Below are 17,811 nucleotides of genomic sequence, written 5' to 3' on the forward strand. Positions count from 1 at the left end.
AACTTGTTGTGATTAAATGATAGACTATAAAGAAGATAAAAATGTAACTTGTTGTGATTAAATGATAGAATATAAAGAAGATAAAAATGTAACTTGTTGTGATGAAATGATAGAATATAAAGAAGATAAAAATGTAACTTGTTGTTAAATTATAGAATATAAAGAAGATAAAAATGTAACTTGTTGTGATGAAATGATAGAATATAAAGAAGATAAAAATGTAACTTGTTGTGATGAAATGATAGAATATAAAGAAGATAAAAACGTAACTTGTTGTTAAATTATAGAATATAAAGAAAATAAAAATGTAACTTGTTGTTAAATGATAGAATATAAAGAAGATAAAAATGTAACTTGTTGTTGTTAAATTATAGAATATAAAGAAGATAAAAATGTAACTTGTTGTTTAATTATAGAATATAAAGAAGATAAAAATGTAACTTGTTGTTGTTAAATGATAGAATATAAAGAAGATAAAAATGTAACTTGTTGTGATGAAATGATAGAATATAAAGAAGATAAAAATGTAACTTGTTGTGATGAAATGATAGAATATAAAGAAGATAAAATGTAACTTGTTGTTAATTGATAGAATATAAAGAAGATAAAAATGTAACTTGTTGTTGTTAAATGATAGAATATAAAGAAGATAAAAATGTAACTTGTTGTGATGAAATGATAGAATATAAAGAAGATAAAAATGTAACTTGTGATGAAATGATAGAATATAAAGAAGATAAAAATGTAACTTGTTGTGATGAAATGATAGAATATAAAGAAGATAAAAATGTAACTTGTTGTGATGAAATGATAGAATATAAAGAAGATAAAAATGTAACTTGTTGTGATTAAATGATAGAATATAAAGAAGATAAAAATGTAACTTGTTGTGATGAAATGATAGAATATAAAGAAGATAAAAATGTAACTTGTAATGAAATGATAGAATATAAAGAAGATAAAAATGTAACTTGTTGTGATTCAATGATAAAATATAAAGAAGATAAAAATGTAACTTGTTGTGATTAAATGATAGAATATAAAGAAGATAAAAATGTAACTTGTTGTTAAATTGTAGAATATAAAGAAGATAAAAATGTAACTTGTTGTGATGAAATGATAGAATATAAAGAAGATAAAAATGTAACTTGTTGTTAAATTATAGAATATAAAGAAGATAAAAATGTAACTTGTTGTTAAATTATAGAATATAAAGAAGATAAAAATGTAACTTGTTGTTGTTAAATGATAGAATATAAAGAAGATAAAAATGTAACTTGTTGTTGTTAAATGATAGAATATAAAGAAGATAAAAATGTAACTTGTTGTGATTAAATGAATGAATATAAAGAAGATAAAAATGTAACTTGTTGTGATTAAATGAATGAATATAAAGAAGATAAAAATGTAACTTGTTGTGATTAAATGAATGAATATAAAGAAGATAAAAATGTAACTTGTTGTGATGAAATGATAGAATATAAAGAAGATAAAAATGTAACTTGTTGTGATGAAATGATAGAATATAAAGAAGATAAAAATGTAACTTGTTGTGATGAAATGATAGAATATAAAGAAAATAAAAATGTAACTTGTTGTGATGAAATGATAGAATATAAAGAAGATAAAAATGTAACTTGTTGTTAAATTATAGAATATAAAGAAGATAAAAATGTAACTTGTTGTTAATTGATAGAATATAAAGAAGATAAAAATGTAACTTGTTGTTAAATTATAGAATATAAAGAAAATAAAAATGTAACTTGTTGTGATGAAATGATAGAATATAAAGAAGATAAAAATGTAACTTGTTGTTAAATTATAGAATATAAAGAAGATAAAAATGTAACTTGTTGTTAATTGATAGAATATAAAGAAGATAAAAATGTAACTTGTTGTTAAATTATAGAATATAAAGAAGATAAAAATGTAATTTGTTGTTAAATTATAGAATATAAAGAAGATAAAAATGTAACTTGTTGTGATGAAATGATAGAATATAAAGAAGATAAAAATGTAACTTGTTGTGATGAAATGATAGAATATAAAGAAGATACAAATGTAACTTGTTGTGATGAAATGATAGAATATAAAGAAGATAAAAATGTAACTTGTTGTTGTTAAATTTTAGAATATAAAGAAGATAAAAATGTAACTTGTTGTGATTAAATGATTGAATATAAAGAAGATAAAAATGTAACTTGTTGTGATGAAATGATAGAATATAAAGAAGATAAAAATGTAACTTGTTGTGATGAAATGATAGAATATAAAGAAGATAAAAATGTAACTTGTTGTTAAATGATAGAATATAAAGAAGATAAAAATGTAACTTGTTGTGATTAAATGATAGAATATAAAGAAGATAAAAATGTAACTCGTTGTTAAATGATAGAATATAAAGAAGATAAAAATGTAACTTGTTGTGATGAAATGATAGAATATAAAGAAGATAAAAATGTAACTTGTTGTGATTAAATGATTGAATATAAAGAAGATAAAAATGTAACTTTTTGTGATGAAATGATAGAATATAAAGAAGATAAAAATGTAACTTGTTGTGATGAAATGATAGAATATAAAGAAGATAAAAATGTAACTTGTTGTTGTTAAATTATAGAATATAAAGAAGATAAAAATGTAACTTGTTGTTGTTAAATTATAGAATATAAAGAAGATAAAAATGTAACTTGTTGTGATTAAATGATAGAATATAAAGAAGATAAAAATGTAACTTGTTGTGATGAAATGATAGAATATAAAGAAGATAAAAATGTAACTTGTTGTGATGAAATGATAGAATATAAAGAAGATAAAAATGTAACTTGTTGTGATTAAATGATAGAATATAAAGAAGATAAAAATGTAACTTGTTGTTGTTAAATTATAGAATATAAAGAAGATAAAAATGTAACTTGTTGTTAAATTATAGAATATAAAGAAGATAAAAATGTAACTTGTTGTGATTAAATGATAGAATATAAAGAAGATAAAAATGTAACTTGTTGTGATGAAATGATAGAATATAAAGAAGATAAAAATGTAACTTTTTGTTAAATGATAGAATATAAAGAAGATAAAAATGTAACTTGTTGTGATGAAATGATAGAATATAAAGAAGATAAAAATGTAACTTGTTGTGATGAAATGATAGAATATAAAGAAGATACAAATGTAACTTGTTGTGATGAAATGATAGAATATAAAGAAGATAAAAATGTAACTTGTTGTTGTTAAATTTTAGAATATAAAGAAGATAAAAATGTAACTTGTTGTGATTAAATGATTGAATATAAAGAAGATAAAAATGTAACTTGTTGTGATGAAATGATAGAATATAAAGAAGATAAAAATGTAACTTATTGTGATGAAATGATAGAATATAAAGAAGATAAAAATGTAACTTGTTGTTAAATGATAGAATATAAAGAAGATAAAAATGTAACTTGTTGTGATTAAATGATAGAATATAAAGAAGATAAAAATGTAACTCGTTGTTAAATGATAGAATATAAAGAAGATAAAAATGTAACTTGTTGTGATGAAATGATAGAATATAAAGAAGATAAAAATGTAACTTGTTGTGATTAAATGATTGAATATAAAGAAGATAAAAATGTAACTTTTTGTGATGAAATGATAGAATATAAAGAAGATAAAAATGTAACTTGTTGTGATGAAATGATAGAATATAAAGAAGATAAAAATGTAACTTGTTGTTGTTAAATTATAGAATATAAAGAAGATAAAAATGTAACTTGTTGTTGTTAAATTATAGAATATAAAGAAGATAAAAATGTAACTTGTTGTGATTAAATGATAGAATATAAAGAAGATAAAAATGTAACTTGTTGTTAAATTATAGAATATAAAGAAGATAAAAATGTAACTTGTTGTTAAATTATAGAATATAAAGAAGATAAAAATGTAACTTGTTGTGATGAAATGATTGAATATAAAGAAGATAAAAATGTAACTTGTTGTGATGAAATGATAGAATATAAAGATGATAAAAATGTAACTTGTTGTTGTTAAATGATATAATATAAAGAAGATACAAATGTAACTTGTTGTGATGAAATGATAGAATATAAAGAAGATAAAAATGTAACTTGTTGTGATTAAATGATTGAATATAAAGAAGATAAAAATGTAACTTGTTGTGATGAAATGATAGAACATAAAGAAGATAAAAATGTAACTTGTTGTGATGAAATGATAGAATATAAAGAAGATAAAAATGTAACTTGTTGTTAAATGATAGAATATAAAGAAGATAAAAATGTAACTTGTTGTTGTTAAATTATAGAATATAAAGAAGATAAAAATGTAGCTTGTTGTGATGAAATGATAGAATATAAAGAAGATAAAAATGTAACTTGTTGTGATGAAATGATAGAATATAAAGAAGATAAAAATGTAACTTGTTGTTGTTAAATGATAGAATATAAAGAAGATAAAAATGTAACTTGTTGTGATGAAATGATAGAATATAAAGAAGATAAAAATGTAACTTGTTGTTAAATTATAGAATATAAAGAAGATAAAAATGTAACTTGTTGTGATGAAATGATAGAATATAAAGAAGATAAAAACGTAACTTGTTGTTAAATTATAGAATATAAAGAAAATAAAAATGTAACTTGTTGTTAAATGATAGAATATAAAGAAGATAAAAATGTAACTTGTTGTTGTTAAATTATAGAATATAAAGAAGATAAAAATGTAACTTGTTGTTTAATTATAGAATATAAAGAAGATAAAAATGTAACTTGTTGTTGTTAAATGATAGAATATAAAGAAGATAAAAATGTAACTTGTTGTGATGAAATGATAGAATATAAAGAAGATAAAAATGTAACTTGTTGTGATGAAATGATAGAATATAAAGAAGATAAAATGTAACTTGTTGTTAATTGATAGAATATAAAGAAGATAAAAATGTAACTTGTTGTTGTTAAATGATAGAATATAAAGAAGATAAAAATGTAACTTGTTGTGATGAAATGATAGAATATAAAGAAGATAAAAATGTAACTTGTGATGAAATGATAGAATATAAAGAAGATAAAAATGTAACTTGTTGTGATGAAATGATAGAATATAAAGAAGATAAAAATGTAACTTGTTGTGATGAAATGATAGAATATAAAGAAGATAAAAATGTAACTTGTTGTGATGAAATGATAGAATATAAAGAAGATAAAAATGTAACTTGTTGTGATGAAATGAAAGAATCTAAAGAAGATAAAAATTTAACTTGTTGTGATGAAATGATAGAATATAAAGAAGATAAAAATGTAACTTGTTGTTGTTAAATTATAGAATATAAAGAAGATAAAAATGTAACTTGTTGTTGTTAAATTATAGAATATAAAGAAGATAAAAATGTAACTTGTTGTGATTAAATGATAGAATATAAAGAAGATAAAAATGTAACTTGTTGTTAAATTATAGAATATAAAGAAGATAAAAATGTAACTTGTTGTTAAATTATAGAATATAAAGAAGATAAAAATGTAACTTGTTGTGATGAAATGATTGAATATAAAGAAGATAAAAATGTAACTTGTTGTGATGAAATGATAGAATATAAAGATGATAAAAATGTAACTTGTTGTTGTTAAATGATATAATATAAAGAAGATACAAATGTAACTTGTTGTGATGAAATGATAGAATATAAAGAAGATAAAAATGTAACTTGTTGTGATTAAATGATTGAATATAAAGAAGATAAAAATGTAACTTGTTGTGATGAAATGATAGAACATAAAGAAGATAAAAATGTAACTTGTTGTGATGAAATGATAGAATATAAAGAAGATAAAAATGTAACTTGTTGTTAAATGATAGAATATAAAGAAGATAAAAATGTAACTTGTTGTTGTTAAATTATAGAATATAAAGAAGATAAAAATGTAGCTTGTTGTGATGAAATGATAGAATATAAAGAAGATAAAAATGTAACTTGTTGTGATGAAATGATAGAATATAAAGAAGATAAAAATGTAACTTGTTGTTGTTAAATGATAGAATATAAAGAAGATAAAAATGTAACTTGTTGTGATGAAATGATAGAATATAAAGAAGATAAAAATGTAACTTGTTGTTAAATTATAGAATATAAAGAAGATAAAAATGTAACTTGTTGTGATGAAATGATAGAATATAAAGAAGATAAAAACGTAACTTGTTGTTAAATTATAGAATATAAAGAAAATAAAAATGTAACTTGTTGTTAAATGATAGAATATAAAGAAGATAAAAATGTAACTTGTTGTTGTTAAATTATAGAATATAAAGAAGATAAAAATGTAACTTGTTGTTTAATTATAGAATATAAAGAAGATAAAAATGTAACTTGTTGTTGTTAAATGATAGAATATAAAGAAGATAAAAATGTAACTTGTTGTGATGAAATGATAGAATATAAAGAAGATAAAAATGTAACTTGTTGTGATGAAATGATAGAATATAAAGAAGATAAAATGTAACTTGTTGTTAATTGATAGAATATAAAGAAGATAAAAATGTAACTTGTTGTTGTTAAATGATAGAATATAAAGAAGATAAAAATGTAACTTGTTGTGATGAAATGATAGAATATAAAGAAGATAAAAATGTAACTTGTGATGAAATGATAGAATATAAAGAAGATAAAAATGTAACTTGTTGTGATGAAATGATAGAATATAAAGAAGATAAAAATGTAACTTGTTGTGATGAAATGATAGAATATAAAGAAGATAAAAATGTAACTTGTTGTGATGAAATGATAGAATATAAAGAAGATAAAAATGTAACTTGTTGTGATGAAATGAAAGAATCTAAAGAAGATAAAAATTTAACTTGTTGTGATGAAATGATAGAATATAAAGAAGATACAAATGTAACTTGTTGTGATGAAATTATACAATATAAAGAAGATACAAATGTAACTTGTTGTGATGAAATGATAGAATATAAAGAAGATAAAAATGTAACTTGTTGTTAAATTATAGAATATAAAGAAGATAAAAATGTAACTTGTTGTTAAATGATAGAATATAAAGAAGATACAAATGTAACTTGTTGTGATGACATTATACAATATAAAGAAGATAAAAATGTAACTTGTTGTTAAATTATAGAATATAAAGAAGATAAAAATGTAACTTGTTGTGATGAAATGATAGAATATAAAGAAGATAAAAATGTAACTTGTTGTGATGAAATGATAGCATATAAAGAAGATAAAAATGTAACTTGTGATGAAATGATAGAATATAAAGAAGATAAAAATGTAACTTGTTGTGATTAAATGATAGAATATAAAGAAGATAAAAATGTAACTTGTTGTGTTTAAATGATAGAATATAAAGAAGATAAAAATGTAACTTGTTGTTAAATTATAGAATATAAAGAAGATAAAAATGTAACTTGTTGTGGTGAAATTATAGAATATAAAGAAGATAAAAATGTAACTTGTTGTTAAATTATAGAATATAAAGAAGATAAAAATGTAACTTGTTGTTAAATGATAGAATATAAAGAAGATAAAAATGTAACTTGTTGTGATGAAATGATAGAATATAAAGAAGATAAAAATGTAACTTGTTGTTAAAATATAGAATATAAAGAAGATAAAAATGTAACTTGTTGTTGTTAAATGATAGAATATAAAGAAGATAAAAATGTAACTTGTTGTTAAAATATAGAATATAAAGAAGATAAAAATGTAACTTGTTGTTGTTAAATGATAGAATATAAAGAAGATAAAAATGTAACTTGTTGTTGTTAAATTATAGAAAATAAAGAAGATAAAAATGTAACTTGTTGTTAAATTATAGAATATAAAGAAGATAAAAAGTAACTTGTTGTGATTAAATGAATGAATATAAAGAAGATAAAAATGTAACTTGTTGTGATGAAATGATAGAATATAAAGAAGATAAAAATGTAACTTGTTGTGATGAAATGATAGAATATAAAGAAGATAAAAATGTAACTTGTTGTGATTAAATGATAGAAAATAAAGAAGATAAAAATGAAACTTGTTGTGATTAAATGATAGACTATAAAGAAGATAAAAATGTAACTTGTTGTGATTAAATGATAGAATATAAAGAAGATAAAAATGTAACTTGTTGTGATGAAATGATAGAATATAAAGAAGATAAAAATGTAACTTGTTGTTAAATTATAGAATATAAAGAAGATAAAAATGTAACTTGTTGTGATGAAATGATAGAATATAAAGAAGATAAAAATGTAACTTGTTGTGATGAAATGATAGAATATAAAGAAGATAAAAACGTAACTTGTTGTTAAATTATAGAATATAAAGAAAATAAAAATGTAACTTGTTGTTAAATGATAGAATATAAAGAAGATAAAAATGTAACTTGTTGTTGTTAAATTATAGAATATAAAGAAGATAAAAATGTAACTTGTTGTTTAATTATAGAATATAAAGAAGATAAAAATGTAACTTGTTGTTGTTAAATGATAGAATATAAAGAAGATAAAAATGTAACTTGTTGTGATGAAATGATAGAATATAAAGAAGATAAAAATGTAACTTGTTGTGATGAAATGATAGAATATAAAGAAGATAAAATGTAACTTGTTGTTAATTGATAGAATATAAAGAAGATAAAAATGTAACTTGTTGTTGTTAAATGATAGAATATAAAGAAGATAAAAATGTAACTTGTTGTGATGAAATGATAGAATATAAAGAAGATAAAAATGTAACTTGTGATGAAATGATAGAATATAAAGAAGATAAAAATGTAACTTGTTGTGATGAAATGATAGAATATAAAGAAGATAAAAATGTAACTTGTTGTGATGAAATGATAGAATATAAAGAAGATAAAAATGTAACTTGTTGTGATTAAATGATAGAATATAAAGAAGATAAAAATGTAACTTGTTGTGATGAAATGATAGAATATAAAGAAGATAAAAATGTAACTTGTTGTGATGAAATGAAAGAATCTAAAGAAGATAAAAATTTAACTTGTTGTGATGAAATGATAGAATATAAAGAAGATAAAAATGTATCTTGTCGTGATGAAATTATACAATATAAAGAAGATACAAATGTAACTTGTTGTGATGAAATGATAGAATATAAAGAAGATAAAAATGTAACTTGTTGTGATGAAATGATAGAATATAAAGAAGATAAAAATGTAACTTGTTGTGATGAAATGATAGAATATAAAGAAGATAAAAATGTAACTTGTTGTGATGAAATGATAGAATATAAAGAAGATAAAAATGTAACTTGTTGTGATGAAATGATAGAATATAAAGAAGATAAAAACGTAACTTGTTGTTAAATTATAGAATATAAAGAAAATAAAAATGTAACTTGTTGTTAAATGATAGAATATAAAGAAGATAAAAATGTAACTTGTTGTTGTTAAATTATAGAATATAAAGAAGATAAAAATGTAACTTGTTGTTTAATTATAGAATATAAAGAAGATAAAAATGTAACTTGTTGTTGTTAAATGATAGAATATAAAGAAGATAAAAATGTAACTTGTTGTGATGAAATGATAGAATATAAAGAAGATAAAAATGTAACTTGTTGTGATGAAATGATAGAATATAAAGAAGATAAAATGTAACTTGTTGTTAATTGATAGAATATAAAGAAGATAAAAATGTAACTTGTTGTTGTTAAATGATAGAATATAAAGAAGATAAAAATGTAACTTGTTGTGATGAAATGATAGAATATAAAGAAGATAAAAATGTAACTTGTGATGAAATGATAGAATATAAAGAAGATAAAAATGTAACTTGTTGTGATGAAATGATAGAATATAAAGAAGATAAAAATGTAACTTGTTGTGATGAAATGATAGAATATAAAGAAGATAAAAATGTAACTTGTTGTGATGAAATGATAGAATATAAAGAAGATAAAAATGTAACTTGTTGTGATGAAATGAAAGAATCTAAAGAAGATAAAAATTTAACTTGTTGTGATGAAATGATAGAATATAAAGAAGATACAAATGTAACTTGTTGTGATGAAATTATACAATATAAAGAAGATACAAATGTAACTTGTTGTGATGAAATTATACAATATAAAGAAGATAAAAATGTAACTTGTTGTTAAATTATAGAATATAAAGAAGATAAAAATGTAACTTGTTGTTAAATGATAGAATATAAAGAAGATACAAATGTAACTTGTTGTGATGACATTATACAATATAAAGAAGATAAAAATGTAACTTGTTGTTAAATTATAGAATATAAAGAAGATAAAAATGTAACTTGTTGTGATGAAATGATAGAATATAAAGAAGATAAAAATGTAACTTGTTGTGATGAAATGATAGCATATAAAGAAGATAAAAATGTAACTTGTGATGAAATGATAGAATATAAAGAAGATAAAAATGTAACTTGTTGTGATTAAATGATAGAATATAAAGAAGATAAAAATGTAACTTGTTGTGATTAAATGATAGAATATAAAGAAGATAAAAATGTAACTTGTTGTTAAATTATAGAATATAAAGAAGATAAAAATGTAACTTGTTGTGGTGAAATTATAGAATATAAAGAAGATAAAAATGTAACTTGTTGTTAAATTATAGAATATAAAGAAGATAAAAATGTAACTTGTTGTTAAATGATAGAATATAAAGAAGATAAAAATGTAACTTGTTGTGATGAAATGATAGAATATAAAGAAGATAAAAATGTAACTTGTTGTTAAAATATAGAATATAAAGAAGATAAAAATGTAACTTGTTGTTGTTAAATGATAGAATATAAAGAAGATAAAAATGTAACTTGTTGTTAAAATATAGAATATAAAGAAGATAAAAATGTAACTTGTTGTTGTTAAATGATAGAATATAAAGAAGATAAAAATGTAACTTGTTGTTGTTAAATTATAGAATATAAAGAAGATAAAAATGTAACTTGTTGTTAAATTATAGAATATAAAGAAGATAAAAAGTAACTTGTTGTGATTAAATGAATGAATATAAAGAAGATAAAAATGTAACTTGTTGTGATGAAATGATAGAATATAAAGAAGATAAAAATGTAACTTGTTGTGATGAAATGATAGAATATAAAGAAGATAAAAATGTAACTTGTTGTGATTAAATGATAGAAAATAAAGAAGATAAAAATGAAACTTGTTGTGATTAAATGATAGACTATAAAGAAGATAAAAATGTAACTTGTTGTGATTAAATGATAGAATATAAAGAAGATAAAAATGTAACTTGTTGTGATGAAATGATAGAATATAAAGAAGATAAAAATGTAACTTGTTGTTAAATTATAGAATATAAAGAAGATAAAAATGTAACTTGTTGTGATGAAATGATAGAATATAAAGAAGATAAAAATGTAACTTGTTGTGATGAAATGATAGAATATAAAGAAGATAAAAACGTAACTTGTTGTTAAATTATAGAATATAAAGAAAATAAAAATGTAACTTGTTGTTAAATGATAGAATATAAAGAAGATAAAAATGTAACTTGTTGTTGTTAAATTATAGAATATAAAGAAGATAAAAATGTAACTTGTTGTTTAATTATAGAATATAAAGAAGATAAAAATGTAACTTGTTGTTGTTAAATGATAGAATATAAAGAAGATAAAAATGTAACTTGTTGTGATGAAATGATAGAATATAAAGAAGATAAAAATGTAACTTGTTGTGATGAAATGATAGAATATAAAGAAGATAAAATGTAACTTGTTGTTAATTGATAGAATATAAAGAAGATAAAAATGTAACTTGTTGTTGTTAAATGATAGAATATAAAGAAGATAAAAATGTAACTTGTTGTGATGAAATGATAGAATATAAAGAAGATAAAAATGTAACTTGTGATGAAATGATAGAATATAAAGAAGATAAAAATGTAACTTGTTGTGATGAAATGATAGAATATAAAGAAGATAAAAATGTAACTTGTTGTGATGAAATGATAGAATATAAAGAAGATAAAAATGTAACTTGTTGTGATTAAATGATAGAATATAAAGAAGATAAAAATGTAACTTGTTGTGATGAAATGATAGAATATAAAGAAGATAAAAATGTAACTTGTAATGAAATGATAGAATATAAAGAAGATAAAAATGTAACTTGTTGTGATTAAATGATAGAATATAAAGAAGATAAAAATGTAACTTGTTGTTAAATTGTAGAATATAAAGAAGATAAAAATGTAACTTGTTGTGATGAAATGATAGAATATAAAGAAGATAAAAATGTAACTTGTTGTTAAATTATAGAATATAAAGAAGATAAAAATGTAACTTGTTGTTAAATTATAGAATATAAAGAAGATAAAAATGTAACTTGTTGTTGTTAAATGATAGAATATAAAGAAGATAAAAATGTAACTTGTTGTTGTTAAATGATAGAATATAAAGAAGATAAAAATGTAACTTGTTGTGATTAAATGAATGAATATAAAGAAGATAAAAATGTAACTTGTTGTGATTAAATGAATGAATATAAAGAAGATAAAAATGTAACTTGTTGTGATTAAATGAATGAATATAAAGAAGATAAAAATGTAACTTGTTGTGATGAAATGATAGAATATAAAGAAGATAAAAATGTAACTTGTTGTGATGAAATGATAGAATATAAAGAAGATAAAAATGTAACTTGTTGTGATGAAATGATAGAATATAAAGAAAATAAAAATGTAACTTGTTGTGATGAAATGATAGAATATAAAGAAGATAAAAATGTAACTTGTTGTTAAATTATAGAATATAAAGAAGATAAAAATGTAACTTGTTGTTAATTGATAGAATATAAAGAAGATAAAAATGTAACTTGTTGTTAAATTATAGAATATAAAGAAAATAAAAATGTAACTTGTTGTGATGAAATGATAGAATATAAAGAAGATAAAAATGTAACTTGTTGTTAAATTATAGAATATAAAGAAGATAAAAATGTAACTTGTTGTTAATTGATAGAATATAAAGAAGATAAAAATGTAACTTGTTGTTAAATTATAGAATATAAAGAAGATAAAAATGTAATTTGTTGTTAAATTATAGAATATAAAGAAGATAAAAATGTAACTTGTTGTGATGAAATGATAGAATATAAAGAAGATAAAAATGTAACTTGTTGTGATGAAATGATAGAATATAAAGAAGATACAAATGTAACTTGTTGTGATGAAATGATAGAATATAAAGAAGATAAAAATGTAACTTGTTGTTGTTAAATTTTAGAATATAAAGAAGATAAAAATGTAACTTGTTGTGATTAAATGATTGAATATAAAGAAGATAAAAATGTAACTTGTTGTGATGAAATGATAGAATATAAAGAAGATAAAAATGTAACTTGTTGTGATGAAATGATAGAATATAAAGAAGATAAAAATGTAACTTGTTGTTAAATGATAGAATATAAAGAAGATAAAAATGTAACTTGTTGTGATTAAATGATAGAATATAAAGAAGATAAAAATGTAACTCGTTGTTAAATGATAGAATATAAAGAAGATAAAAATGTAACTTGTTGTGATGAAATGATAGAATATAAAGAAGATAAAAATGTAACTTGTTGTGATTAAATGATTGAATATAAAGAAGATAAAAATGTAACTTTTTGTGATGAAATGATAGAATATAAAGAAGATAAAAATGTAACTTGTTGTGATGAAATGATAGAATATAAAGAAGATAAAAATGTAACTTGTTGTTGTTAAATTATAGAATATAAAGAAGATAAAAATGTAACTTGTTGTTGTTAAATTATAGAATATAAAGAAGATAAAAATGTAACTTGTTGTGATTAAATGATAGAATATAAAGAAGATAAAAATGTAACTTGTTGTGATGAAATGATAGAATATAAAGAAGATAAAAATGTAACTTGTTGTGATGAAATGATAGAATATAAAGAAGATAAAAATGTAACTTGTTGTGATTAAATGATAGAATATAAAGAAGATAAAAATGTAACTTGTTGTTGTTAAATTATAGAATATAAAGAAGATAAAAATGTAACTTGTTGTTAAATTATAGAATATAAAGAAGATAAAAATGTAACTTGTTGTGATTAAATGATAGAATATAAAGAAGATAAAAATGTAACTTGTTGTGATGAAATGATAGAATATAAAGAAGATAAAAATGTAACTTTTTGTTAAATGATAGAATATAAAGAAGATAAAAATGTAACTTGTTGTGATGAAATGATAGAATATAAAGAAGATAAAAATGTAACTTGTTGTGATGAAATGATAGAATATAAAGAAGATACAAATGTAACTTGTTGTGATGAAATGATAGAATATAAAGAAGATAAAAATGTAACTTGTTGTTGTTAAATTTTAGAATATAAAGAAGATAAAAATGTAACTTGTTGTGATTAAATGATTGAATATAAAGAAGATAAAAATGTAACTTGTTGTGATGAAATGATAGAATATAAAGAAGATAAAAATGTAACTTGTTGTGATGAAATGATAGAATATAAAGAAGATAAAAATGTAACTTGTTGTTAAATGATAGAATATAAAGAAGATAAAAATGTAACTTGTTGTGATTAAATGATAGAATATAAAGAAGATAAAAATGTAACTCGTTGTTAAATGATAGAATATAAAGAAGATAAAAATGTAACTTGTTGTGATGAAATGATAGAATATAAAGAAGATAAAAATGTAACTTGTTGTGATTAAATGATTGAATATAAAGAAGATAAAAATGTAACTTTTTGTGATGAAATGATAGAATATAAAGAAGATAAAAATGTAACTTGTTGTGATGAAATGATAGAATATAAAGAAGATAAAAATGTAACTTGTTGTTGTTAAATTATAGAATATAAAGAAGATAAAAATGTAACTTGTTGTTGTTAAATTATAGAATATAAAGAAGATAAAAATGTAACTTGTTGTGATTAAATGATAGAATATAAAGAAGATAAAAATGTAACTTGTTGTTAAATTATAGAATATAAAGAAGATAAAAATGTAACTTGTTGTTAAATTATAGAATATAAAGAAGATAAAAATGTAACTTGTTGTGATGAAATGATTGAATATAAAGAAGATAAAAATGTAACTTGTTGTGATGAAATGATAGAATATAAAGATGATAAAAATGTAACTTGTTGTGATTAAATGATAGAATATAAAGAAGATAAAAATGTAACTTGTTGTTGTTAAATTATAGAATATAAAGAAGATAAAAATGTAACTTGTTGTTGTTAAATTATAGAATATAAAGAAGATAAAAATGTAACTTGTTGTGATTAAATGATAGAATATAAAGAAGATAAAAATGTAACTTGTTGTTAAATTATAGAATATAAAGAAGATAAAAATGTAACTTGTTGTTAAATTATAGAATATAAAGAAGATAAAAATGTAACTTGTTGTGATGAAATGATTGAATATAAAGAAGATAAAAATGTAACTTGTTGTGATGAAATGATAGAATATAAAGATGATAAAAATGTAACTTGTTGTTGTTAAATGATATAATATAAAGAAGATACAAATGTAACTTGTTGTGATGAAATGATAGAATATAAAGAAGATAAAAATGTAACTTGTTGTGATTAAATGATTGAATATAAAGAAGATAAAAATGTAACTTGTTGTGATGAAATGATAGAACATAAAGAAGATAAAAATGTAACTTGTTGTGATGAAATGATAGAATATAAAGAAGATAAAAATGTAACTTGTTGTTAAATGATAGAATATAAAGAAGATAAAAATGTAACTTGTTGTTGTTAAATTATAGAATATAAAGAAGATAAAAATGTAGCTTGTTGTGATGAAATGATAGAATATAAAGAAGATAAAAATGTAACTTGTTGTGATGAAATGATAGAATATAAAGAAGATAAAAATGTAACTTGTTGTTGTTAAATGATAGAATATAAAGAAGATAAAAATGTAACTTGTTGTGATGAAATGATAGAATATAAAGAAGATAAAAATGTAACTTGTTGTTAAATTATAGAATATAAAGAAGATAAAAATGTAACTTGTTGTGATTAAATGATAGAATATAAAGAAGATAAAAATGTAACTTGTTGTGATTAAATGATAGAATATAAAGAAGATAAAAATGTAACTTGTTGTGATGAAATGATAGAATATAAAGAAGATAAAAATGTAACTTGTTGTTAATTGATAGAATATAAAGAAGATAAAAATGTAACTTGTTGTTAAATTATAGAACATAAAGAAGATAAAAATGTAACTTGATGTTAAATTATAGAATATAAAGAAGATAAAAATGTAACTTGTTGTTAAATTATAGAATATAAAGAAGATAAAAATGTAACTTGTTGTTAAATTATAGAACATAAAGAAGATAAAAATGTAACTTGTTGTTAAATTATAGAATATAAAGAAGATAAAAATGTAACTTGTTGTTAAATTATAGAATATAAAGAAGATAAAAATGTAACTTGTTGTTAAATTATAGAACATAAAGAAGATAAAAATGTAACTTGTTGTTAAATTATAGAACATAAAGAAGATAAAAACGTAACTTGTTGTTAAATTATAGAATATAAAGAAGATAAAAATGTAACTTGTTGTTAAATTATAGAATATAAAGAAGATAAAAATGTTACTTGTTGTGATGAAATGATAGAATATAAAGAAGATAAAAATGTAACTTGTTGTGATGAAATGATAGAATATAAAGAAGATAAAAATGTAACTTGTTGTGATGAAATGATAGAATATAAAGAAGATAAAAATGTAACTTGTTGTGATTAAATTATAGAATATAAAGAAGATAAAAATGTAACTTGTTGTGATGAAATGATAGAATATAAAGAAGATAAAAATGTAACTTGTTGTGATGAAATTATAGAATATAAAGAAGATAAAAATGTAACTTGTTTAATTTTAGAATATAAAGAAGATAAAAATGTAACTTGTTGTGATGAAATGATAGAATATAAAGAAGATAAAAATGTAACTTGTTGTTAAATGATAGAATATAAAGAAGATAAAAATGTAACTTGTTGTGATGAAATGATAGAATATAAAGATGATAAAAATAAAATAATATGAATGGAATCAAATGATTTAAAAACGAGAGACATTACGATACAATTAAATATGAATAAATAAATAATTATGAAAAAATAATAAATTTAACGGAACAATATTCCTGATCCGGAGCAGACGGTAGAAAGAGTGGTTCTGGTCCAGATGTTCTGGTCCAGATGTTCTGGTCCAGTTGTTCTGGTCCAGTTGTTCTGGTCCAGTTGTTCTGGTCCAGTTGTTCTGGTCCAGATGTTCTGGTCCAGTTGTTCTGGTCCAGATGTTCTGGTCCAGTTGTTCTGGTCCAGATGTTCTGGTCCAGATGTTCTGGTCCAGTTGTTCTGGTCCAGATGTTCTGGTCCAGTTGTTCTGGTCCAGTTGTTCTGGTCCAGATGTTCTGGTCCAGTTGTTCTGGTCCAGATGTTCTGGTCCAGTTGTTCTGGTCCAGATGGATCTCAGTCTCCTGCAGTTAAAGTATAAATGTTCACAAATACACACAACACAGTACAGGGATTTTTCTACGTCAGGTTTAATTGATTTAAGATAAGTGTAAGATTAATAGATACTATCTATTCACTAATGAACAACTTCATGTTAAAAACACACAATAATAAATGTTGCTGTAGTTGTGAAAGTGTTTGTAAATATTTGTCTCCTGGCGTCACGTGACCATGTTGTTGTTCCTCATATCAGTGCAGATGAAGGTGTTGATATCAGTGCAGATGAAGGTGTTGATATCAGTGCAGATGAAGGTGTTGATATCAGT

This window comes from Callionymus lyra, chromosome 7 (genome assembly GCF_982586985.1).
Source record: "Callionymus lyra chromosome 7, fCalLyr1.hap1.1, whole genome shotgun sequence".
Lineage (NCBI taxonomy): Eukaryota > Metazoa > Chordata > Actinopteri > Syngnathiformes > Callionymidae > Callionymus > Callionymus lyra.